Below are 26,745 nucleotides of genomic sequence, written 5' to 3'. Positions count from 1 at the left end.
AAACCCGGGTGTCATTTTTCACTTTGCCATCTCCCTGAATCTTCGTAGGTAATCAGTGAAATGACAAAATTCTAACGACTTTGTCTCAAAGTACTTTTAAAATCTATCCTATTTATTACTCCAACTACTATTATAACTAAGGCTATTGTCTCCATTTAAACTCCGTGGCAACCTCCTCTTTCACCTCATTTACATTCTTTTTATTTTCCACTAGCCCTAGAGTTATGTCTGAAATGTCTATCTTTTTAATGGAGCCCTCACTCCTCAGAACGAAGTCCAAGTTCCTTGACATGGAACACAGCCCCCTGCCCACCTCTAAGCCCTCATTTCTTGCCACTCGATCTCACACCTTTAACTTGTCACCATTCATTCTCACACTCCATAGTTCAGAAAGCTTGAAATACCTGTAGTTTCTCATACTGCATTCAATTTTGTGCCATCACACTTTGCTCAGTCTGTCTCCATTCCTATCTCTTTTTACCTTCCCCTCACCTCCGCCAACACCACCTACCTGCCTAGCTTTTATTCACCCTTCGAGAATGAGCGAAATGTAATTCCCTAAGGCTTTTCAGACAGCAACACTCCCCTCCATGCCCCAGGCTGAGTTGAACCTCTCTCCTCCAAGACCTCGTAATGTCTTGCATACCTCTCCTGCACACTCATCCTCAGCCTTTAACATAGTACTTGACAAGAGCTGGCTCTCATGAATAGTTATTGAATGAGTAAGTGTGGAAGAGCAGGTTAGCTTCCTGCTGACTGTGCTTTTACGTGTATCAGTCTAAGATGTGATGTCATTTCTCCCCAGTGTAGAGGACACTGAGCAGGGGAGTATGACAAATGATTTTATCACTATTTCCTTTTAACAGTTCAGCCTCATGATTTTGTTTGAAGTGTTGAAGACTTGTAGAATATCAAACGCATCCAGATCTAAATGTGGCCATCAAACTACATTTCAAAATAGTGATTTTAAAATAGCACCCATTGTGGAAAATGGGTAACATTTCCTCCAAGAGAGGACACAGTCAAAGGTTGCCTAGAATTTTCATGTCCTTCCATTCCAAATTTTTCATTGGAGACACCAACAAGTAGGACCAAGTTCACCTGTGTATCTAGTCTCTATCCAGACCCTGGTACAGGGGTGACAATTGATGGAAATGGTTAGAAAGTCACCAAAGAGGAGGAAAATCTAAAAGCATGGGAACCACCCTCTCAATAATCAAGAGATAACATAGTGCGTTTTTACACTATTTTAGCATTTTCAACTAGGGGGAAAAAAAAAGAACAGTGCTTCCTGTAACTCATAAGTCAGTGCCTGTGCTTTGTCTCACAGGAAGCATCTGGGTGCTGCAGGTCAGAGGCGACGGAGGTTACAATGGGCAGGTTTCACAGGGAGTGATTAAGTGCGTGGAAACTGGAAGTTTCAGGGAATAGGATGTGAATACTTTTTAAGACAAGAGCAAAGAAACATAGACAACAGAAGAACTATCTGGAGAGATCTGAAAAAAACCAAAACAAAAACAAGAGGCTCCGAGAGATAAAAACAAAGTAAGTCAGATAATTACTAATCACTGTGTAAAAATGATAGAAAGGGAAAAATTAAGAAAATGAGATTTTAACTAAAATAAGTGACAGAAGAAATGCAGTAGCATCTGTAGATGACCAGATCTAATGTCCTTTGCTTGAGAAAGGGTGGGGAACAAAGAATACCAGAAGGAGAAAGAATGTTTTTTGATCAGAAAGTTTTCCAGCTTTATAGACAAGAAAGTATTTAACTCTTTATCTGCATAATGCTTGTCTTGTTACATCTTATGTTAACTATCACTCATTTTCATTTAACAGCTTTAAAAATAATTTAATCACCTTAAATATTTGATTCTAGATAAGATAAAACTCATTAGATTGTTCTACCTATCTTGGTTTATTTTCTAATTTGTAATATTAGCATTTGGAGGCCTACATTCTACTCTTATCCACTTGGTATCTTCCATTCAAAGTACCCTCATGACCCTTCTCTCTTTTGCCCAAGATCAAGTGCAAAGTACCTTCATGAAACCCAACCCCCAAACTCTCCAAGCACCTGTGTTCCTTCAACTACCAGAAGGACTCAGCTTGCTCTTTACTCCCCAGGCTCCTTCTCCAAAAGCTCAGCCACTAAGAGCACCATAACCATTTTTAAGGACTCAAGGTGTCTCAGTGGAATAAAGTTCATACAAGAGAGTTTACTTTTGTCCTGCTGGTAAAATGAAGCATTAGAAAAGTAGATACCTATATTGTTTTATATTAAATAAAAATGTGTTTGATCTGAGTTTGAAAAATTAGTTATATGGTATTTATTAGTATTTTACAGTAACACAATACATAGGTACCACTAATACTAAAGCTATGGCTTCAGAATATTTAGACAAAACTTTAAAGTTTAGGATCACCAAATCATTTTATAGACCAGAAGCGCAAGACCCACATAAAACAATGTATAATCCACAATATTTTAGACCTAGCAGGAAAAAACAAAACAAACAAAAAAACCCCACAAAAAACAAACAAACAAACAAAAAATCCCACCAGCATGTATTGAGAAGTAAAACTTATTACTAAGTTGTGGAATCCTAAATTTACTTATTAAGCAAAAACTGAGTAATTTTTTTTGTTTGTTTCTCAGCTATAAACATACTTGTAAATGTCATAAATATATCATCTTATTGACACCTAAAGCTAACTCAAACTTGAAACCTTTACTCCAGACTTTTCTCTCTTGGTGTCAGTGAAGCAGGAGTCAAAGATAGAAGAAGAAGCATTAGCATTTTATATTTTACCTGATTTAACATTTCTTTGTTGTTTGGGGTTGTTCACAGGCAGTAATTCCATTTTCACATAGGGCATTCCTACTACTCCAGCGAGAAGGCATTCTGTTAACATTTCTCCATAGCAGTAGAAATAAAAATCAAGGTACCAGGAAAAACAAAATATTCTCTCTCATATAGGGGAGTAGGATCTAGAGAAATCTTCTAAGCAGAGTTATAGAAAATTAGAACCTATTCCTTCGCATGTTCCAGCAGCCTTCTGTCAGGACAGAATGTGGTTTCTTGGTGCAGTATGATATGGTATGGGTATTACTTATCCATTACTGGTTACAAATGACCCTAAAATCACTATAAGAAACATTTAATATCTCACACAGTTTCTGGAAAGTCAGAAATCTGAGAGCAGCTTAGTTGAATGGCTTTGGCTTGGGGGGGTCTCAGGTCACAATGAAGCTAGGGTGGCCAACCATTCCAGTTTGCCCATAACAGAGGAGTTTCCCTGGATACAGAGTGTTAAACCTAGGAATGTCTCTGGAAAACCTAGACCATTGGCCCCCTATATCAAGTGCCATTTGGGGCTGCAATCTCTAAAGACTTGACTGTGGCTGGAGGATCCACGTCCAAGTTCATCATGTGGCTGTTAGCAGGAGGCTTCAGTTCCTTGCTGTGTATACCTCTCTACAGGACAAGCTCATAACATGGCTTCCCTCACAGAAAAATAAATGATGCTACACTACCTTTCATGGCCTAATCTCTGAGTCATACAAACTCACTTCTACCTTAGTCTATTCATTAAAAGCAAGACACTAAGTCCAGCTCACACTTAGGGCAAGGGATTATAGAAGAACATGAATACCAGGAGACAAGGATCATTAGGCCATCTTGGGGACTGGCCACCACAGTATGGTCTAGGATGGTAGGGTGTGATATGGATACCAAAGAAATGTGTTGAACATAACACAGGTAGGTGTCCAGGCGAGGCCCCTTCATGTTTTCAGTCAACAAGCATTTGTTAAGAACAAAATACCATGTGAAACACTTTTCTTTGAGTTTATACCAGGAGCCTAATGAGAGCAGAGCAATCCCCAAGGCAATGAGCACTTTAGCAAATCATTCCCCCAGGAGTTTACACAGGAGAAATTGGGTTTAAAAGAATTTCAGGGTTAACCTAGAAAAGGAAAAATAAGTATAAAAAGCCAAAAGTAAGATAAGGAAACCATCACATTTTGTAGCTTCTCTGGAAACTGAACAGGCCAAACCCTCGGTATAAGGCAATATAATGTATGGGCTGTGGAGACATACTGCCAGCTTCCCTGTCTTCTAATGCATGACCCGGCCAAGTTAGAGCCATCAAATGGGAATAATAATGGCACTGACCTCGTGGAGTCGTGAGGGTCAAAGACGCTAATTGTGTGGTGACTAGAACAGCGCTGGGCATACAACAGGCAACTATGAGCCTTTATTTACCAACCATCACCATTCTTGAAACCAATGTTCCTGACTTCTCAACCACTTTACTGTTAGTTCTCAGTCTTCTTTGGGGATCGTTTCTTCTCCAACTCAATTTTGTCTGCCATTCCTCTTCCTGTGTTTCTCAGGTTCCTTGCCTCAAATTACTTTTTGTTTCCCTACACATTCTCCCTGGGAAATGCCATCTTTACACAGTTTTAACCACCAACCATATGCCAAAGACTTCCAAAACCCATTTGCCACTTCACAGCTCCTCTCCTATTAAGTGTTAAATATCATCTAGACTCATAAGCAGTAGGAACACAGCAGATCTAAAACTGAGACCACTACCGTCCCTGCTCTTTCTCTTATCTACTGTTTCCCCTTTCTTGGGAACTGCTGTCACTATCTTCCTCCTTGCCCAAACCAGACTTCCACCCAAGATTCATCCAGACTTACTCTTAAGTCACTCAGCATTCAATTGGTTCCCCCATCTTATCTCTTAAAAATCTTCCAAGCTATCTCTGTCCCACTGCTTCCATCTAATGCCTCAGCAAGCCCTTCTCACCCTCAGAGGAGTTAACACAGCATAGGCAAAGGACAAGGGTTCCAAATCCCAGCTTTGTCACTTCTTGATTATATGAGTTCTTAAACCCTCAGTATCCTCTCTATTAAAAAGCAAAAACAAAAGCAAAACCTCTCGCCACCACCCGAAGGACATAAGAACCTCCTACTCAAGGCTCCCACAGGAGCCTCTCTCAGAGTGCTGATTTCTGACTATACCCACTGGGCTGCGAGCCCCTTGGGAGTCGAGGTTGACCTCAATGGTGTTATATGCCCAGTAAAGTGGGAAGCCTGGCCCAGAGAGTGTCAAAAAATGTTTGTGGAGTAAATTGCATGGCGACTGGTGGGCCTTGAGCTTTTCCAGCACCCAGTGTTAGAACCATCACTGCTCCCTTGTCAACCACATCCCTGAGTCCAATAGATGTCCCCTGTATCACCCACATTTGACCACCATAAATAACTTAACTGACCACCTGTTGGCCATGTACATGGAACTGTGTTTTACCAATGACAAGCGTATATGCATTAAATGGAATATCGTTTCCTCTTTTTTTTTTAATTGACTAATCAAATCCATGATAAAACCACTTTGATTTGATGAGAATCATACCTTTTCCATAGAATTTTTCTTCAAAGACATGAAATTAGGGAGTAAATAGTATTCACTACATTTTACTTTCCTTTTTTTTGTTTTAAAGTAATAATACCTTGTATGATTTTTTTTTTTTCCACTTCAGGCCTGACAGCTGTGGTAATGATTTGAATCAACTTTGAAAAAGAAATAATTATATTTGCTGGTATAAAGCCCTTGAAGTATAATTGGGTTTCACGCTGGGAAAAAAAGTAGGAGATGTTTTCAGGTCTTCTCAAGTCTCAAACCACAAATATAAATTCCAAGGCCTTTGTGGCACTGACAAAGCAGGTGATTCAGGTCTCCAGTATCATGGATAGGTAGGAGTGTCCCAGTATGGCTAAATACCACAGCTATAACATTTTGTCTCCAGAATCCACAACTCCGCCAAGACTCCCTGAGCCCTGGATATTACCCCAACATTCTGATATATCCTGTGAGTCAGGCTGCTGAATTGGTTTACCCCTAAGAAAATGTTTTTATTAAATTCAGGTTGATTTTATGTTTGTGATCTCAGAACAATTGATATATGACATCTCACAGGCAACAGCAAAGATATTTTGTACAAAGGACAACCTCCCATTTGTCACAGATTTGGTTAAGAGTGGAGATCTCGAACACCATTTCATCTTCTGTCTATTCTGGATTTCTCCCCCTCTCCACTCAGACCTTATCAGTGACATGGTAAATATTCTTAGAAGGGACATGCCCATCAGTGCTCACATTGACCTGGATACTTAGAGCCAGTGTGAGGTAAAGTGAGGCCAGAATCAAAAAGAATTAAAACTAAATTTGTAAAACTCTTTATCCAAAGAGAGCAAACATGTAATATTTAACTTTGGATCCTGAGGAAGGTTTCTACGATCTTTTTTTTTTAAAAGAGAATTTCTTTTTTATCTGGGCAAGATATGTGTTGTTCTTTCTCATTATTTTGCTAGTTCCTTATTTCTAAACTTTCTGTTTTACCCTTTGTCTTTTTGAAAATTGAAAAGATAGCAGAATATCATTGGTCAAATTAGATGTGGCAAGTAACAAAAATAATAATACAACTGATTCATGACATAATATTCAGGTTCTGTAATCATATTAAAAATATGTAAGAAAATATATGAGTTTTAGATTCAAACCCAAACCTGACTTAATCGAAAACCTATATAGCTCTTTCCACCATAACATAGGGCCCTTTAAATACTGCTAATATATTGAAGGGAAGATTTGTTGAAAGGACACCCTACAACCTACAGTAAAGGGACTCACATAAAGACGAGCATTTCGGAACTGCACACTGATGTGCAATCTCTGTCTTCCCTGTGTTACAGTACAGCTGTTACCATCCATTTGTGTGGTGGCTGTGTCATACTGGCCCTGTCGGGGTCATTGAAATCACAGACACATTCACTCAGAAGAAAATGAGTGGATTTTCTTTTTCTTTTTGAGAAAGCTTTTTACATTAATCCACTTAATCCCATGGCTGGTTTGCCATTGAAATCTGAAGCAGAGTTTCTTTTACTGGGAATTTCCTAACTTTGAAAAAAATTTAAAGTAGCCAATAGGATCTTTTTATCATGCCTTCCTTAACTTTCAAAAATAAAAAAAGTATGTGAGTGTGTGTGTGGTTGGGAGAGCAGGGGTAGAGGTGGGCGGCAAGGAACAGATGGATCATTTCAGTAAAACGAATTATTTTACCTCTGAACAAAATTACAACATATTCTATAAAAGCAAAGGAAAATGTGAAAACTTGTTTACTTAGTAATAGCTAAAAATTTATCTTTTAAAAAAGCAGGATTTTAGATACATGTCATTACACATTTGTCAAAACCTATAGAATGCACAATACCAGGAGTTAACCTTAACGTAAACTATGGGCAGTGTGGGTGATAATGACGTGTCAAGGCCGACAGTTACAAACACACCATTCTGGTGGGGGACGTTGATGGTGGGAGAGAATGTGCATGTTGGGGCAGCAGTTTTATGGGAACTCTGTACTTCCCACTCAATTTTGCTGTGAACCTAAAATTGCTCTAAAAAATAGTCTGTTTTTAAAAAAAGCACATTGGCATGACACAAATCAATGTACTCCCCCAGATTTTAAAAGAAGTAAAAGATGTTTTTATTATTCCAGTGGGATAAAGAGAAATATATATATATGTATGAATATATATGTATATATAACTGGCATTGCAGCTTACTTATTTATATGGGAGGTGATCCTATGGGAGGTGACCCCATAGCCCTAGAATTCTGCCATCATTCCCCCCAGTCCTGAATGACATCATGACCTCACGTTATTGGGCACAGCCCAATGCACCATCAGCATCCCCTGGGAACTTGAAAGAAATACAAATTCTCAGACACAACTCAGACCCACTGAAATAGAAACTCTGATGGTAGGGCCAGGAAATCTGGTTTTTAACAAGCCATCCAGGCAATTGTGATACTAACCAAAGTTTGAGGACCACTGGTTTCGAGTACAACATTACTGCATTCCCTGGACAGATCGTTCTTACCCTCAGAGTTGAAAGGGACCAAGAGATCAGCGCTTCTATTTCACAAACATGGAACCCAATTTCAAGGATCAGGAGTTCAGTCATCTGTAAAAACAGGAAAAAAAAAAAAAAACCTATTTCACAAGATTTCTGTAATAATTAATGAGTGAGTACATACAAAATACTTAGAACAAAGTCTGGCATATATGTTCCCAATAAATAGCTTATTGTCATTAGCATTGGTACCATTATAGTTATTTAGCTTTTTGAAATAGTTCATGAGCAGAATTCAAAAACTATGTTGGGACAATTGAACATCAATTCTGTTAACCGCTCTTAAATTCTTACAGTTTTTTTAAAAAGGGGGGAAGTTCAATGAGTGCTCATTAAACTAATGTAGCTTATGCATTGATAATAATAGCTAACACACTGATCGAACCAGGCACTGTTCTCTGAGCTTTACAGACAATAACCTGTGTTATATTCACAACAACCTTAGTGGGGACTATTACTATTATCAGAGGAAACTGAAGCCCAGAGAAGGTAATAACTTTCCGAGATTAACAGAGCTGGTAACTGTTGGTGCTAAGATCCAAGCCAAGCACTTTGGTCCCAGAGCCTAAGTTCTTATCCCCTGAATTTTGCTGATATTATCCTGTCCTGCAGGTGCTGTTTCTATTTTGCACCTCACAGACCCTAAATGGAATAACCTCTTTATTTGATTTACCCAAAAAGAAAAAAAAAAGAGTGAGAGAAAAGAAAAAAATGATCACACAAAGTGCTTAATGTGTGTTGCAGACTTCATTAAAGGTTTAAGAAGACAGAAAGAGGATGTCTGCCTTACAGTTATTAAAACAACTTAAAACTGAATTGTAAACATCAGTCTATCTAAAGGGCCTTCCTTTTCTTCCTGTCCTCACCTTCCAGACCAAACCTTCCAAAAGAACCAAGGGCATCTTTTGATCACACTCTATTGGTCCACATGACCCTGTTTATAAAGAAAGGGAAAAAACACAGTTTGTTCCCTAAGAATAATTCTGGCACTCGCCAGCATGATTATTTTTATTTCCCCTTGTTGCCCTGGCATTCAGAAATCAGAGAAACCTTTAAGTAAACGTCCTCTAAAGGGCTAAGAAGCTGGAATCACATTAACAATAGTCTCTAACACACACCTGGCTTCACAGAATGCAATGTGAAAAGGACTGTTGTTCTTCTTTTTTTTTTTAGGTCAAGCACACATGTCAAGGGACACCTCTGTCAGCAGCAACAGCATCTTTGAACAGAGACCACATGGGCCTGAGTGGGCACCAGAATGAGATTCACAGGGATGTCTTCTAGAGCATCTGTCAGTGCAGGCACATGGAGTCTTGCTAAGGTATTAAGTTTAGTAGGAGCAATTTGAGGATCCCAGTCAGAGACAGCATCACAGGCATGGGACCTTTGCAACTGAACAGAGCCCTACCATCAGAAGGGCCCTGCAAACTTGACTTAATTCTCTGCCATCGCTGTCTTGGAACTCTTAATAATTTTTGCATAACAAGCCCCATATTTTCATTTTGCACTGAGCCCTGCTCATTCTACAGCCAGCGCTGGCCCTGGTGGCTGCCCTGCATCTTCTTATCTGGTAGGCCAGCATAATACCTTCTAAATGGACAGGAAAGTGAGTTAAAACTGTTGGAAGATATTAAGCCAAACAGCATTTCTGCTTGATCACACACCAACTAGAATTCGACTTTGAAGGGCATCAGGTACCTTGGAGCTGGGCTCCCTGCAAGAAGAGCCCAGATACTAAGTCCATCTACAATCTGTCACCAGTCCTCAAAGGGACAAACACAAGAACTGAGAGTAAGTATTCAGAAATGTTTTTAACAATTTGACATTGCCACAATCTCCAAACACATGATCATTTTTCTGGTCATATATTGGTTTTTATAAAAATATGAACCCATGATGGATAAGAGGAGGGAGGAAATATCCTGGTCCTTGCCACATGTTTTGCAAAGCTCTGCCCAAAAGTCAAAATCTTCATTCCAACGAAAACTAAGAAACAGGTCAAGAACACCAAGAAGAGAGACCACCAATGAAATGTCAGATTAAGATGCTGCTCTTAGAAATTTTGGGCTCTGGGACACCCTAAAGAGATTTACCAAACAAACAAAACACCTAAAACATTTTGTTGCCTAACAGTTACCACAGAAAACATATTTTTTTTCTTGGTCTTCTCGATCTTATTAAATTTAAATTCTTTGGACTCAAATGTCGGGCATCAGTAGTTTTGTATTCCTACTATTTCCAGGTCCAGAATTAGCAGTTAGCAAGCGGTATAGTCTAGGCTGGACCTGGCCTTTCCATGCCCCAGGAAGGCCAACTAGACTCGGGGAATTGTTTACTGCCCTGGTGTGCTGGTGCTGATTAAAGATTGCACAGGAAAACATGCAAATGCAATTTATCTTCTCTGAAACTCAATTTTCTAGACAGTATTCACTTCCTCTCTGGGTGGAGTCTGACTCTCAGCTGACATTCCATGAAGATGGGAATCTAGGTGTTGGCCTCTGGTCAAACGAGGCTGCCTACACTGTTTGCCTTCACTTCCTCTCCTGAGCTTTGTAAGTCACTCTCATCTCTGGAGCAGATAAAAAGAGGCAGAGCAGTGACCGGGACTCATCAAATTGTTACCAAACAGCTTTGGCAAGATGCCATCTGTGAACAGAGGGTTGCTCCATGAAAGAGCCCCACAAAACTCACTCTTGTGTCTACTAAGAGGTAGTTTGTTGAGTTTTTTGTTTATAAATTTATACCCTCAGGAGAAATTCCTGGCTGTCCTTATTACAAGCAATAGTTAAGTTTTTTTCTGTCCAATTAGTCTCTTTTTATGTCGTGGACTCTGTAAGTTGTATAAGTGATCAAGCAGTGTTCTTTTCCTTCTTGGCTGCTGGGACGCCAATTAGTCTCAGATTCATGGTCCTTTTGTATGTACTCTGTGGGCTTTTATGGAATGTGTTTTTATATCCAGTTTGTTCTTAGCTCCATATTATCTCATTTGCTTTTTCTTTTTACAACTACTTATAATTTATGTTTCATAGAAAAAATACCTCACTTGTTATTGGAAGAAAATATCAGAAAAAGAGAGAATGGAGAAAAAAAGAGTTGGGACACATCAGGGTAGAAGGGAAAAGAGGGAAGAAGAAAAGGGAAAAGGGAGGGAGGAAGGAAAGAATTTAAGAAAAAAAGAAAGTATAAGTCAATGAAGGGGAGGGGCCGTATACTATACTTGTGGTGATAAACTGAAATGAGAGTCTCACAGAATTAAACAGGGAAAGGGTCATATGAAAGGAGATAGCGTATGGATTATTATAGTATGAATTCTGTAAAAATAATTCCAAAATAAAAATGTAAGAACTGCCCTCCAACTGTGCTATTCATTACCTACTGCTATTTAATTATGTCCAAGTTCAAATGTAGCAAGATATGAAATGAAGCTTTTCCTACTGTTTCAGAAGCTTGCCTTCAAGTCTAAAAGCTTCAAATCTAAGGACCAAAGTTAACTATTATCCCCTTCCCCATTTGAAAAAGATCTAGACACATCCCCAAAGGACTCACGAAGAGGTGGTCAAATAGGTTTCTTCAACTACCAAGTCTATCAGCCAACACCAGCCCGGTGGAGCTGAAGAAGCAATAGAGGAGATTTTTCTCAAAAGGCATTGGTAGGAATGGAGAGCGCTTAGTATTCTCTCTCACCTCCTCCTGGGATGTTCCCTCTCCTATACACATACACACACACCGACAAACACATACACACACTTCAAGCCAGGAGAAAAGGGCCCTGAGGGAAACTCTTTTAGAGATTGTAATTGTCTTCTCTCAGATGTGCCTTGTACCTCACCCTCAGCTCGATATTTGCTGAGCTGCAGAATCTTGGCTTCTTGCCCTTTCGAGAAGATTGGGGAACCCTGACGTGTAGACAAGTGTCTCCAGGCATTTGGGGCTATACAAGAAGAGAGACACTCATGGCTGCCTCTCCTTAAAGAAGTCTGAGGATGGGAGGCTGGCTGGAGGAAACTAGAACAGAGAGAGAGGAGAGAAGGTAGCAGTAGGGGTAACCTGCACTTCCAGAGTTTTCCTTCAGGTTACAAGAAAGTTGCAGAAGGTAGCCAGGCTCTAGCTGCCTTGAAAGAATCCCAGTGGAGAGGGCAGCCCCCAGGCTGGAGGAGACCACAGGGGTGCACCTCTAAAGCAGGAGAGAAGGAAGGTTCCAGGAACTGAACCAGGGGAAGCCTCACCTGTGAGGGAACTGCAGAGTGGGCATCCCCAGAGTGGGCCCCCCCCCCCAAGAACCCACCACTGCATCTGGCCAAAAAGCAAGTGTTGGGCATCTGCCCTAAAGAGGGTTGAAAGCTGGATGAGTGCACAACAGTCGGGGCAGGGTGGGGCTCCATCCAGGTTTTTGCTCCCTTTCCTCTGACGCCTGGGAAAGCAGTAGCCATGTCTGGGTGAGGCCTCAGTTAGGGAAAAAGAATACCCCTCTAAATTGGGTACCAGCTTAATTTTTTTAATTAAATTTTTTCATAGCTGGGAAAAAAAAAAAAAACTGTTCTAACACCTGAAAGCAACTACAAAAGCTCTCTAGTTCTTGGGAAGGGAACTCTATAAGATAGTAGGAAAAAAACGTTTTCTTGATTTATACCCTCTCAGGTCCAGTTCTTTCAATAAATTTATTTACATACATTTACATAACTTTAATAATTCTGATTCAAAAGACAAAACAATTGAAACAGTATCCCCCCAAAAGATTATTATACCTAGTAATATAAAGAAGCTACATTGTTTGCAAATATTTTCTCCCATTCCATAGGTTGTCTTTTTGTTTTGTTTATGGTTTTCTTTGCTGGTAAAAACCTTTTAAGTTTAATTAGGTCCCATTTGTTTATTTTTGTTTTTATTTCTATTACTCTAGGAGATGGATCCAGAAAAATATTGCTGTGATTTATGTCAAAGAATGTTCTGCCTGGATTGTTCTCTAGGAGTTTTATAGTACCCAGTCTTACACTTAGGTCTTTAATCTGTTTTGAGTTTTTGTATATGGTGTCAGAGAATGTTCTAATTTCATTTTTTTTTTTTGCATTTTTTGTAGCTGTCCAATTTTCCCAGCACCACTTATTGAAGACTGTCTTTTCTCCATTGTATATTCTTGCCTCCTTTGTCATAGATTAATTGACCATAAGTTTGTGGGTTTATTTCTGGACTATCTATCCTATTCCATTGATCTATGTGTCTGTTTTCATGCCAGTACCATACTGTTTTGATGACTGTAGCTTTATATTATAGTCTGAAACCAGGGAGCATGATTCCTTCATCTCCATTCTTCTTTCTCAAGATTGCTTTGGCTATTCAAGAGATTAATTTCCAAAATACACAAACAGTTCATGCAGCTTGATATCAAAAAAAAAAAAAACCTAATCCAAAAATGGGTAGAAGATCTAAATAGACATTCCTCCAAAGAAGACATACAGATGGCTAACAAGCACATAAAAAATGCTCAATATCATTAATTATTAGAGAAGTGCAAATCAAAACTACAATGAAATATCACCTCACATCTATCCAAATGGCCTTCAAAAAGTCTACAGATAATAATGCTAGAGAGGGTGTGGGAGAAAAGGGAACCCTCCTACACTGTTGGTGTGCATGTACATTGGTGCAGCCACTATGGAGGACAGTATGGAGGTTCCTTGAAAAACTTAAAATAGAGTTACTATATGATCCAGCAATTCCACTCCTGGGCATATACCTGGAGAAAGCTCCAATTTCAAAAGATACTTGCACTCCAATATTCACAGCAGCACTATTTATAATAGCTAAAACATGGAAACAACCTAAATGCCCATCACAAATGACTGGATAAAGAAGATGTGGTATGTGTGTGTGTGTATAGATAGATAGATAGATATAGATGTAGATAATGGAATATTACTCAGCCATAAAAAGGAATGAAATAATGCCATTTGCAGCAACACGGTTGGACCTAGAGATTATCATACTAAGTGAAGTAAGTCAGACAGAGAAAGACAAATATCATGATATCACTTATACGTAAAATCTAAAAGCAAAATGGGCAGCCTCCCTTGACCTCTGACCTGCCGGCAGCCCTCCAGCCAGAGCTGTGAGGCCAGGAAGCCAGAGTCCGGCCCCCGAGGCAGAGTGGCCGCCATGGTCAAGTACCTGGCCCAGATCATTGTGATGGGCATGCAAGTGGTGGGTAGAGCCTTCCCCTGGACCCTGCAGCAGGAGTTTGCAGCTAGCTGGGCAGCAGCTGACACCCGGGGTCACACAGGACACCAGTCTGCCACTGCCTCCAACCTATCCAAGAGGCACAGCAGATTCTCAGCATCTCCAAGCTGAGCCCCGAGGAAATCCGGAAGAACTAGGAACACCTGTTCAAGGTGAACGATAAATCCGTGGGTGGCTCCTTCTACCTGCAGTCAAAAGTGGTCTGAGTGAAGGAGCCCCTTGATCCAGGCCCAGGAGGACAGAGAGAAAGAGCAGACGCCCAAAACATGACCACCTGGCTCCTCCCACCCCACCCGACCTGCTGCCTCTAATTTGTAGCTCTGTAATAAATGTCTTTTCCACAATAAATAAATAATTTAAAAAAATTTTTAAATGCTGCAAATGAATTTGTTTACAAAACAGAAACAGACTCAAAGACAGAGAAAACAAACTTATGATTACCAAAGGGGAAAGGTAGGGAGGGATAAATTAGAAGTTTGGGATTAACATATATAAAATAGATGACCAATAAGGGCCTACTGCATAGCACAGGGAACTATATTCAATATCTTTTAATAACCTATAATGGAAAAGAATCTGAAAGAGAATAAATTAATATATATATTATATGTATATAAAACTGAATCACTTTGCAGCACACCTGAAACACTGTAAATCAACTATACTTCAAGAAAATTAAAAAATTAAATTATACAAACTTATTTATAGTTATATAAATAATATAAACTTAATTCATATTAAAATAAAAGTACCCAATACTCAAAAAAAGAAACTACATTCTCCTCAAAACATTTAAGATATATACACTAAAACTTTAATTGATAGTAATATCTCACACGTTATTTTTCTCTTTCTCAGGTAAACAGTTGAGCTTCCCTCTTCCCTTTTCCCAGATTCTCCCATTTTTAACATACTTCTTCTAATTAGTTTAATGAGGGTAAAGAAAAAAAAGGACAAATAATAAAGATAGGAGTTTGTAAGTTTAGAAAATTAGTACAATTTCTAAATTCACAGGGGGTAGGAGTTATAATAACTTGGTTATAGAGACATTCTCATACAACAGTGAATTCATCTGATTTTCTATGCAGCACTATATCCCATGCCTTGCTGGGAGGACATATGGCCTGAGAACAGAAGGTTTATATGCCATATACACATAGGGACTTAGACTATATCATTTTCAACAATGCAGCTTCATGAAATCAGCCCTCACCAAGCTCCTTTCTCAACACGGCTTCATATTCTTGCTGCAATCAGCAAATGTTTTACCATTCGGATATAAAATTCTCCACTAAGAAATCCTAAATCATTTGCAAATTGCTTCCATAACTAGACCCTAAATTGGGCCTTCAATTTTTTTTTTCCTCTCCATAAAATTGAGTTTTCAAAAATGAGTATAGTTTATTTTCTTTCCTAATGACTACTTCCAAAATCTCTGCATGCAGGCTATTTTAGTTCAGCTGAAACAGGTGGCTGGAGCCAGAAAAATTGGGGCCTAGGTCTCCTGCCCCTTGAAACCTGTCTCCTCCCTGGAAGCAGCTGCCCTGCTAAGAGTAAACCAGGAACTCTCTCCACTAAGAATACAATTCATCAGTGACTGACTTTTGATAAATGCGTGCAAAATCTAGAGTACACAATTAAAATTAGACAAAAACTGGACAACACAGTAAATCAATTTTTGTGAACTGTGTGTGATCCTAACTACAAATTATTCCAGAAATATATAAATGAATGAAGAAATCAGAGATGACTTCATATAAATTTTCTGATACTCTTAGTTACACTTTCCACATCACAAATTATTACAAAACTTAGTGCCTAAAATAACTATTTTATTTGGGGCAGTATTTTGTGGATCAGGGATGTAGGAAGGGCTTGGCTGGGCAGTTCTCAATTGAGGTCTCTTAGGAGATGGCAGTGAGATGTGGGCTGGGGCCCGAGTCAACTGAAGGCTCTACAGGACTGGCCATCTGAGACGTCTTCCTTACCGGGCCGGCAGTTGAAGCTGACTGCTGCTGGGCACTGAGCCAGGGCTGGCCAGAGTGCCAGCACACAGCCGCTCCCACAAGGCAGTCTCAGGGCTAGACTTCCTCACAGGTACCTCCCTGGAGTGAGCATCCCAAGAAAAACTGGAGGAACTTCATGGCTCTTTTTTAAACATGCTTCAGAAGTAACCCAGCATTGCTTCCATTGCAATCTGTTGCTTCCAAGCTAGCTACTACAGATAGCCCAGATTCCATAGGAGAGGACATAGATCCCACCTCCCCATGGGAAAAATGTCAAAGAATTTGAGGACATGTCTAAAACTGCCACATTTCAATCCATCTATTATAATGAAACAATCCCTCTCTCTCCCTGTACAGTAACTGCCCACCATGCAAAAGAAAACTCCTGCAATTACATTACCCTTGAAAAATCCTTGCTGAAATATAAGGCATTTGAAAATACAAGATTGAATTATTCAGTGTAAGGCAAACAGTTTTGGTTCTGGTTTGATTTGGGGGAGGCAGGGAGTGAGGGGAGTCCACAGATACATTGGCTAATTTTCACCTGGATGATCTAAATGGAATTTAAACATTTTTTAATGGGTTTGACACTTTCACTGAGACTGAGCCATTTCTATGAATAACTCAACAAATGAATTTGGTTCTAAGACATGGCTTAATTAGCATTTTGACACCACCCATTCAAACAAATTTTCCAAAAAGAGCTCCATTCTATTAACTATAAAATAATGAACTGCTGGGCTCCTGATAATATAAAGGTCAATTAAGAGCTTCTCTACCCCTTACGCAACGCACAAGGTACTTGGCTGTCATTGTTTTTCCACTGCTCTGAAGTTATCTTGCTTTGCATTATCTTTTTCCCAGGCAGACCAGAAGCTCTTAGTAAGAGGAATTCACCATCTTTCCAACGGAACTTCTAATTTAAGGGTTGAGGCATTTCTAAAACTCACTTTCCATCCACAAGGAATCTCATACTCCATCCTTCCTGTCCCACTTGCCTGTATATGGTTCACATCTAATAGGTTGTAAATGTCTTTGTTCACTTGTCTCTCTCTCCTATTAAACCATAAACTTTCTCAGTGACAGGAATGGAGCTTTAGTCATCATTCCATCCCCCACAGTTAGAACATAGAAGATGCTTAACAAACATTTGATGATTTTATTCTTTCTTTTTCTTGTAAAGGAACTGTTTCTGAAGTCTTAAAAAATGTATAAGTACATACTGCTTAGTTAAAGGAATGTTGATTACCAGGAGTTTTCAAACCTTCCAGTACTGTTTTGGTAACCCAAATCAGTGGTTCTCAATCTAAAGATTGAGGCACATTGAAGATCTCTAAAAAGTCTAAGTCCTAACCCCAGAAATAGCAATATAATTGGTCTGTAATGGGACTCAGGCATCCATAGCTTTTAAAACACCTTTTATTTTAAAATAAATTTAAACTTACATAGAAGTTGCAAATTGGAACTGCCTCCCCTAATGTTAGCATCTTACAAAACTGTAGTATACTTATCAAAACTAAGGAATGAACGTTGGTACAAAACTCTTAACCAAACTACAAGGTGATTCAGATTTTACCAGTTTTGCAGGAATGTCCTTTTTTTTGTTCCAGTATCACAATCCAGGATCCCACATTGCATTTAGCTGTCCTATCTCCTCAGTCTCCCCATTTTGTGATGGTTCCCATCCTTCCCTTGTCTTTCATGACCTTAACATTTTTTAAGAGTACTGGTCAGTTGATTTGTAGAATGTTCCTCAATTGGGAGCATTTTTAAAATGATTATTAGATTAAGGTTTTTCATTTTTGCCAGAATACTACAGAAGTGGTCTGCCCTTCTCAGTGCCTAATATTAGTAGGTATGTTATGTTAAATATATCTCATTTCTGCTGATGTTGATGTTGTAAAATGATACAGCCACTTTGGAAAACAATTTGTCAGATTCTTAATTTAAACATCTACTTATCATATGATCCAATCATAGATATTTATACAAGAAAAATGAAAGCCTATACCTATATAAAAACTTGTACATGAATGTTCATAGTAGCTTTATTTGTAATAGCTCCTATTCAGATGTCCATCAAGAAATGAGCTGATAAGCAAATTTTGGTTTTTCCATACAGTGGAATACTACTTAGCAATAAAAAAGAACCACTGATACATGCAACCTCTCTCTGGTAGAATAAGCCAGACCAAACAGTATATATTGTATGATTCCATTTCCACAGAATTATAGAAAATGCAGACTAATCTGCAGTAACAAAAGGCAGATTGGTGGTTGCCTGGGAATGTCAGAGAAGGGCAGAAGGAACAGTTTACAAAGGGGCATGAGGAAAACATATGGATGTGTCCTTTATCTTAATTGTGGTGATGGTTTCACTAGTATATACATATGTCAAAACTTATTGTATATTAATCATATCTAATAAAGAGGTTTTTAAAAAGAAAGACTTTACAGGAAAACAAAACTACAGTCCCATACCCCTCATGAACATAGCTGAAACAAGAACCATAAACCTGATTCCAAGTTCCCTCACTCAGAAATTTGAATTTAATTGGGAAGTGATATGACTGGGATATCAAGATTTTTTAAAAGTTCCTTATATGATTTTAAATACAGCAAAATTTAAGAACAACCATTCTATTCCATGACCCTAGGCTGCACCCCCAGCCCTGGAAAATCACTTAAACTAATGCCCAGGGAACCACATTGGAAAAATATGAGTGGGCAAAGTAAATCCATCATCACTTCCAGAAAACAGCCAGAAGTACCTAACATTGATGGCTAATCAGTAGTATCACCTTAGTGAAGTGAAGGATAACTTTATTAGAAAACGATCAAACAAACCCAGAGGTGGGATGCTGAGAGTTCAGTGCCAGTGCTAACAACTGAAACGCATGTAGCCATAGCTGCAGCATGTAAGGAGTGAGTAACTCAGAAAATGAAGCTTTCTGAAATGCCCTGATGAACAGGGAAAGGTGAAAGGTCCAAGATAAGCTTTAAAGAAAATCAGGGGAAAATGCAGAAGTTTTAGACAAGGGATCTGGAAGTAAAGGAAGTCAACAACTTGAATTATCCCTCTTAAAGGCACTCTCTGTCAGTAGGAGCTTATGTTTACTTTCATTTGGTGCCTTCTATATCTTTTCTATTGTATAGTATTTAATATGGTTTTAGTTTTTTATCTACTGTTTTATTGTTCCTTTCTTCAAAAAGATATCTGAAATTCTTTTCCTTCTTATCAGCCATGCAAATAGTTGTGCAGTTTTATGTTTTGGTTTACTGGTTTATGAATTTTAAGGATTTAGGGCTTCTTTTTGAACTCTTTTTACCATAAGAATGTTTACATTCCTTTTCCCCAACTAGTGCTTATTGAAGGATGTGGGGGAAAGAGTTCACTGTGCTCAATCCCCAGCTGTTTTCTTCCAGCCACTCTGATAAGGCCCAACAGAATTCCTTTAGGAACAAGAGACAGAAATTGTAGATTTCAGTCATCTGTCCCTCTCTAATGCTGACTAACATTTGTCCCGAATTCCATTGGAACACTTCATAGATAATGATAAATCTGCATGATTCTAACTGAATACTTGGCAACCTCACTATTTTTTACAGTTAAGAACCCAAGAGGGAGGCAAAAACAATTCCAGATCATGTTTGACTTTCAACCAAAATGCAAAAACTAAAGGTGCCAAAATCTCTAAGTTTTGTATGGATCTTTCTTGACTTATGAAGGGGTTACATCCTGATAAAATCATCTAAACTGAAAATATTGTTAAGTCAAAAATGCATTTAATACATCTAATTAACTGAACATCATAGCTTAGCCTAACCTACCTTAAATGTGCTCAGAACACTTATAATAATTAGCCTCCAGTTGGGCAAAATCATCGAATACAAAGTCTATTTTATAATAAAGTGTTAGATATCTCATGTAACTTATCGAATGCTGAACTGAAAGTAAAAAACAGAATGGTTCTATGGGTACAGAACGGTTGTAAGTGTATAGATTGTTTACTGTCATGATCATGCAGCTGACTGGGAGCTACGGCTCACTGCCCCGCCCAGCGTCACAAGAGAGTATCTACTGCATCTCACTAGTCCAGGAAAAAGTCAAAATTCAAAGTATGGCTTCTACTGAATGCAAATCATATTCACAGCACTGTAAAGTCAAACTACAGTAAGTCAGGGACCACCTGTATAAGGAAAAACTTTAACATCCTTTATTTACTCCAAATGGCAAAAGCGCAATTTTATTTTTTTAATTCTTTATAGCTGGGATACCCTTTAACTGGAGATGGTGCAGGACTCTTTTTCTGAGGAAATGAAATAAAAGAGCTCAGATCTACATTATTTTATACAGAAATATACCAGGTAACATTACAAATTAAGACATGGATCAAAGATGGCTCCTGAATGTTTGTACCATTAGGTGGTGCCAAAAAAAAAAAAAAAAAAAAAAAAGGACTCTGGTTCTACATGGCCACATTATTAAGAAGAGAAAGTAGAACTTCCAGGCTCTCACTGATGTGTGGGGTGCAGCCTTGATGAATGAGATGAAATATATTAGAGTTTCTGGAGAGAATTTGGTGACCAGGAGAGAGAATGGAAGGTTTTACCACATGGATCTTGAACACCGTTTGCTAGACATGAGGGTCACGATAATGAGAACATGAGAAAAAAATTCACAAGGAATGGTGTGTGTCATTACTTACAAGCATGAGGACAACTCAAATACAGAGAATTGCAAAGGAGATTTGTGCAGCAGGCACAGTCATGGCCAAGGTCCCATATAGAGAGGATAACCCTATAATTTAATATCCAAACAGGACACTTTTGAGAGTAAGAAGGCACAATTAATAACTGCTCAGGAACAACAGGCATAATCAGGACTAGCCTGGGTGAATCAGGATATATAATTCCTTACAGAGAGCAGAGGGCAATGAGATTAGAAGGAAGAGGGCAATGGAAAGACCAGAATCTCTTGAGAAGATACTTAAATTTGATGTGACGTGTTACTGGAAATTACTACAAAAGAGGTCATGCAAAATGAAGAAAATGATATTTCTTGTGTGTGAATGCTGATTTCAGATGAAGATAGACTAAAGACAAGGAAACTGGCAAGGAGGTTGCTAAAGGCAGCAAGCTGGAAGCTCTGCAACTGTAGAATGAAAAGATGCCAACAGTGGATTTGGAAATATCTGAAAAAAATACAGGATGGACAGTAAATTGATTGTTGGCCAGTCAAGCAAACCAATACAGTGACATAACCAGCAATGTGGGGATGGGGAAAAAGTTCAAAAAAGAAACCTGGAGAAATGTCAACACAGATAAAGATGCTTGGGAAGTACATGCAAAAAATACACGCATGTAGATAGAATATAAGGCAGAGAATTAGAAGAGTCCAGGAAAGCGTGAACAAAAGGAGAAATAAAAGAAGTATGAGGGTGGTGAAACAAGCACAGAAACTTTGAAATCAAGAGCATCCAAGATGAAAAGGTGGTCAGAACAATGTCAAGACTGAAAAGGAAAAGAGAGTAGGTTTGGCTTGAGGGACATTATGGAGAGGTTTCATTGAACAACTGAAGCCAGAGATTAATTTTTGGTTAATGTGATTTTAAAAAATGAGAGCTATTGCAGTTCTTTGAGAAATACCTGCAATCTCTTCCATGTGATACAAGGAATCGATTGGAAATATAACTGAAAAATAGGGATTTTATAGAATTTTGGAGAAAATGCACGATGGCTGCTCTTCTGTTGCAGTTATTTATTGCTGTGTTCAACATGCAAATTACCTTATTTTATCTGTTCTGATACTCTCATTCTTGGTAATGTGGAGCCCTCCTTGCTGTACTGATTTATAATTTTGCACTCAATTTTGACTTCAGATTTCTATTAGTCAAGCTTCAGTTCAGTCAAACCCCACCCAAGCTAAAATATTTTAAACCATTACTCCTTTATGACTAGATTCACTTTTCCACTGTTGATATAATTCGAGGAAGTATTGAGTAGAGAGTAGTCACTCTTACTGAGATTATAGAGCTGGGAAAAAATGGAAATATCCTTGGGCAAGTTCTTCTAATGATCTAGAATCTTTTGAACTAGGTCTCTCAGTCACCTGTGAAATACAGGTGGGGGGAAAATTCCTCTTTTCCTAAATTTCTTGATACCTGAAGCTGTGTAGACTTGTTTTCTAATTAATTCTAAATTTTCTTGAAAATTAGGCATAGCACCTGAAATTTCTGTGTTCATAATGTTATCTGATGGGACACCTATTATATGCAGAATTTACTGATTGTCTTTTTGTCCTTAAATATAAATTGAATTGTATTCTGATTAATTGCCTTCTAAATGAACTGAATTTGAAGTAAAGAATTCTAACAACCCTTCTTGTTGGCTTAATTCTCATCTTTTTCTATATAAATGTGTTCTGATTCAGGGCCCTACTTGCCTCGAACTTTTGTATAAATCAGAAAAACACCTTTCCTACAACCTAAATGTTCACCAACAGATGAATAAAGAAAATGTAGCCTATTTATACAATAGAATACTACTCAGCCATAAAAAATAATAAAATAATGCCATTTGCAGCAACATGGATGGACCTGGAGATTGTCATTCTAAGTGAAGTAAGTCAGAAAGAGAAAGAAAAATACCATATGATATCATTTATATGTGGCATCTAAACATAAAAAAAGACAGAAATGAACTTATTTACAAAACATAAACAGATCACAGACATAGAAAACAAACTTATGGTTACCAGAGGGGAAAGGGGGTGGAAAGAGATAAATTGGGAGTTTGAGATTTGCAGATACTAACTACTACATATAAAATGAACAACAAGTTTATACTGTATAGCACAGGGAACTATATTCAATATCTTGAAGTAACCTATAATGAAGAAGAATATGAAAATGAATATATGTATGTGTATGTATGACCAAACATTATGCTGTACAACCACAAGTTGATACAACATTGTAAATTGACTATATGTCAGTTAAAATTAAAAAAAAACAAAACAAAACCTCTTCCTGAACACTTTCCTTCAATCTGTTGGAACAATATCATAATAAATGTGAACATTTATAATGTCTTTGAGTTGAATGGTATCCCTAAAATTGTGTAGTACATAGCTTGTACAACCATACACAGCAGCCCTGGGAAGCTGTCCCTAGTGCCTGCCTCCCTCTGCTCCAGGGCACAGAGTCACCTAGATGAGGTAAGACGTGGACCTGAGGCCCAGAAGAATGAGACAATTCTTCCATAAAACCTCATAACATATGGTGATAAAAACCAAAGGGAGAGACCTAACTTCCTGGCACTTAGAACTGGGATAACCTGAATCTCTATCAGTAATCCTCCCAGAGCTTCCAACCTCCCACTCAGCAGTGATGCCCCAGCACGCCCCAGGAGGGATGACATCAACATCACCTCTGCTCAAGGCTGAGGCTCAGTTAGGGAAGCAGCCTTGTTCTGGTAAGGAATTTCATTTTCCGACAGTGTTTCTAAGAATGGTCTATACTTATACACACACAGAAGCTGGTGATACCTACCTACCTACCTACCCAGATTTTAAGACTCTCAAAAGGGATAACCTGTAAGAACATTTTGTTAACTATAAAGTGCTGTGGCCAGGTAAGTTGTTATAACCTTAAAACACAACGACATTTAACAAAAGGCAAAAAAGGCAAAACTGACTTACAATTAGTGGGAGGAGAGGTTTGGGTGGGGTTCACCCTAGGGCTTGCTCTAAGAAGACAGTGCCAGTGCCACCCTCTCTCTGCTCCTGTTACTGCAACAGGAAGACATAATCTCCCCAAATAACCTGACTGCTGGCTCCCCAAGTGAGATGCATCCCATCCAAACACGTACCCGGCTCCACGCAGCTACTCTGAAAAAAGAATACTTTAAATTTATGCAGCACCTTTCATCTAAGGATTTCAAAATATATTTCAGTCAATAATTAAGTCTTATAGCATCCAGTCAGCCTCCTAAATTTTAAAGAAGTTGCAGAACTTTAAGGCTAAAGATCAGTGCCTGGATGGAAATAAAATATCAATAAAGTTCATTCCTCTTCTCAGGTGCATTTGATCATCTCATTTTATCTTTTTTTTTTTCCCCCTTTGTGAAGTCATTATATATGAACTGGATTGGGAACTAAGAGCCTTGACACCGTGGACAAGTATTACAGACTGGAGCCCGTGCTCTGGCTTTGCAGCTACCTGGACATGTGGCCAAGGTGAACCATTTTACCTTCCTAGGCCTTAGTTTGTGCACACATAAAGGACTTGCGGCCACTGAGGTTAATGGTTAGAGCCTCCATAGGGAGGTAGATAGGAACTGATTCTGACTGAAAGGAAGATTAAATAGCAAACAGCTGCACTAAAATTCAAATGCATGTTCTCTGCAGAAGCCTTTCATCTTCTGTTCTGTATCTGGTCTTTGCCCCCAAACCTCTCAACCTGTCAATCTAATAGAAAGGAACAGTAATGAGACAGTGATGGATTGGTTCAAATGAATGAAGATGTAATCAGATCGCTGTTTTGAATATCAAACCCTTCACACAGAGTTACCAGATAATCTATCAACCTGATTTGATGACTACTAACATACCTGAGAGTCTGGTAGTACCGAGTTTTCCCTCAAGGCTACTTCTGGCTTTGTTAGATGCTCCTAACACTTAAAATTGCTACCCACTCAAGCAAACTGTCATGAGATATCTGAAAGCCTGCTGAATCTTCACAAATGTCCCTCATCCTTGGCTTCCCTTTGAAGTCAGGAGACAATAATGCTTGATTAGATTTATTTAAACTTCTCCCTGGGTCTTATCCTGTGTTGCTTTTGAAAGCCTCACATTGGATTTGTCCTGAAGAGGTAAAGGAATGAAGAAGGAAAAAAGGCTGAGAAAAGAAGTGGTTTATATGTATCCCTTCCTTCCAGAGACATGCTGCTGTTGCTATTAAAATACTGCTTTCACAGAATTATTTTCTAACCTAAGACTCCAAGCAGAAGCAGCCTGAAGGAATTCTTCAAATATTCAGTTCCTTTCAGCTTTTAGGATGCCTCTTCTTTAGAAACCATAAGAGAGAATCAATGCTATTCTGAGGGCCCTCCTCCTATACAATTAGAATTATAATCCCAGGAAATTTTAAAGCAGTACTTGGACTTTTGTTTTAACTTTAAGCGCTGGCTATACCAGAAGATCAGTTCATGGCTGGGAGCTGACACTTAACCCCTGTGGGTCCCTCCACCTCCTTATCTGAAAGTTGATGGTGTAGAACCGAATGCCCTCTAAGATCTCCCTTTCCCCAAGAACCCAGGCACTTCAGAGGTCCGGGTGGGAGGGTGGTGGTTTAGAGTGCAGGCCCTTGGGTCAAACTGCTTAGTCTGGACTCTGGGCTCTGTCAATTCCTTGCTCTAATTTCTGTAATTTGTTCTTTATTCTCTCCCCAAACATGGCCCCCGTGTCCATCAAACTACTCAGATGCAAGTGTAGTGAATCCATCCCCAAATAGGTCTTCTCCCTTCCGGTCACCAGATTCTCTCCAAAAATCTCATCAAACCCCCTCCTCATTTAGTTCAACATCCCAGGGCTGCACCACATACAATCGAACAGGCAGGGTCTGAAATACTGAAAGACTTCTTATCAAATTGCCTACATGGAGTTGGACAGTATCTATTCATAAATTCAGGGTACTGTCAATAACCTGTGGATCACAGTGAAAGTTCAAGTTGGAAGTTCAATCAGCAAGAGATAAGAAATGGGACACTATTTAAAATCAAAATGAAGATCATTTATTTCACCCATTCCTTCATTGAAAAAAATAATCCTTATTTATTTTCTGACAATTTTCTGCTTGATCCTTGTGGTGAACAGACCTGAAGTGGCACTCTTGATTGCTGCCCTGTGGTGTCTACACCCTTGCGTGGTCCCCTTGCCCTTGAGTGGAGGTGGGACCTGTGACTAACATCTTACCAATAGAATATAGCAAAGGTGACAAGGTTTATATGATTACATATATGTGATTACATTACATAAAATTGTAATGGCCTTCCTACTAAGAGTCTCTCTCTTCATTCCTGGAAGCAAGCAGCCATGTTTGGAAAGCCCACATGACAAAGGGCTGAGCCCTAACAGCCAGTAAAGAACTGAAAGCCTTCAATCCAACAGCCCACAAGGACTAAAATGCTGCTGATTATTACCTGAGCTTAGAATCGGATCCTCGCTTAGATAAGACCTCCAGCCCCAGCCAACAGTGATTACAGCCTTGTGAGATACTCAAGTGGAGGTTATCAGCTACACTGTACCTCAAATCTGGGTCCATAGAAACTGTGAGATAATAAATACGTGTTGTCTTTACCCACCATGTTTGTGTTGGGATAAGTAATACAATTCTCAGCTTAAACTTGAGTCCTGTCTGTTTCTTCCCTCTTAGTCAGCTCACGAGGATATAACAAAATGCCATAGACTGGGTGGCTTAAACAATAGACACTTACTTCCCACAGCTCTGGAGGCTGGG

General features: G+C 38.9%; 1 long non-coding RNA gene and 1 pseudogene across 1 annotated transcript in view; one reads left to right on the top strand and one right to left on the bottom strand.

Moving 5' to 3' along the window:
• Positions 1-26,745, bottom strand: part of LOC116154382 (uncharacterized) — an 873,015-nt gene that overhangs the window by 584,796 nt on the left and 261,474 nt on the right. The window contains exon 5 of the long non-coding RNA XR_004138267.2: positions 7,953-8,036. This is a non-coding gene — a long non-coding RNA (uncharacterized LOC116154382). The remainder of the gene's footprint in view (positions 1-7,952; positions 8,037-26,745) is intronic.
• On the top strand, positions 14,005-14,489 carry LOC116154379 (mitochondrial import inner membrane translocase subunit TIM16-like; annotated as a pseudogene).

The sequence above is a fragment of the Camelus dromedarius genome, chromosome 6 (genome assembly GCF_036321535.1).
Source record: "Camelus dromedarius isolate mCamDro1 chromosome 6, mCamDro1.pat, whole genome shotgun sequence".
Classification (NCBI taxonomy): domain Eukaryota; kingdom Metazoa; phylum Chordata; class Mammalia; order Artiodactyla; family Camelidae; genus Camelus; species Camelus dromedarius.
This window is presented reverse-complemented; position numbering and strand designations above follow the sequence as displayed.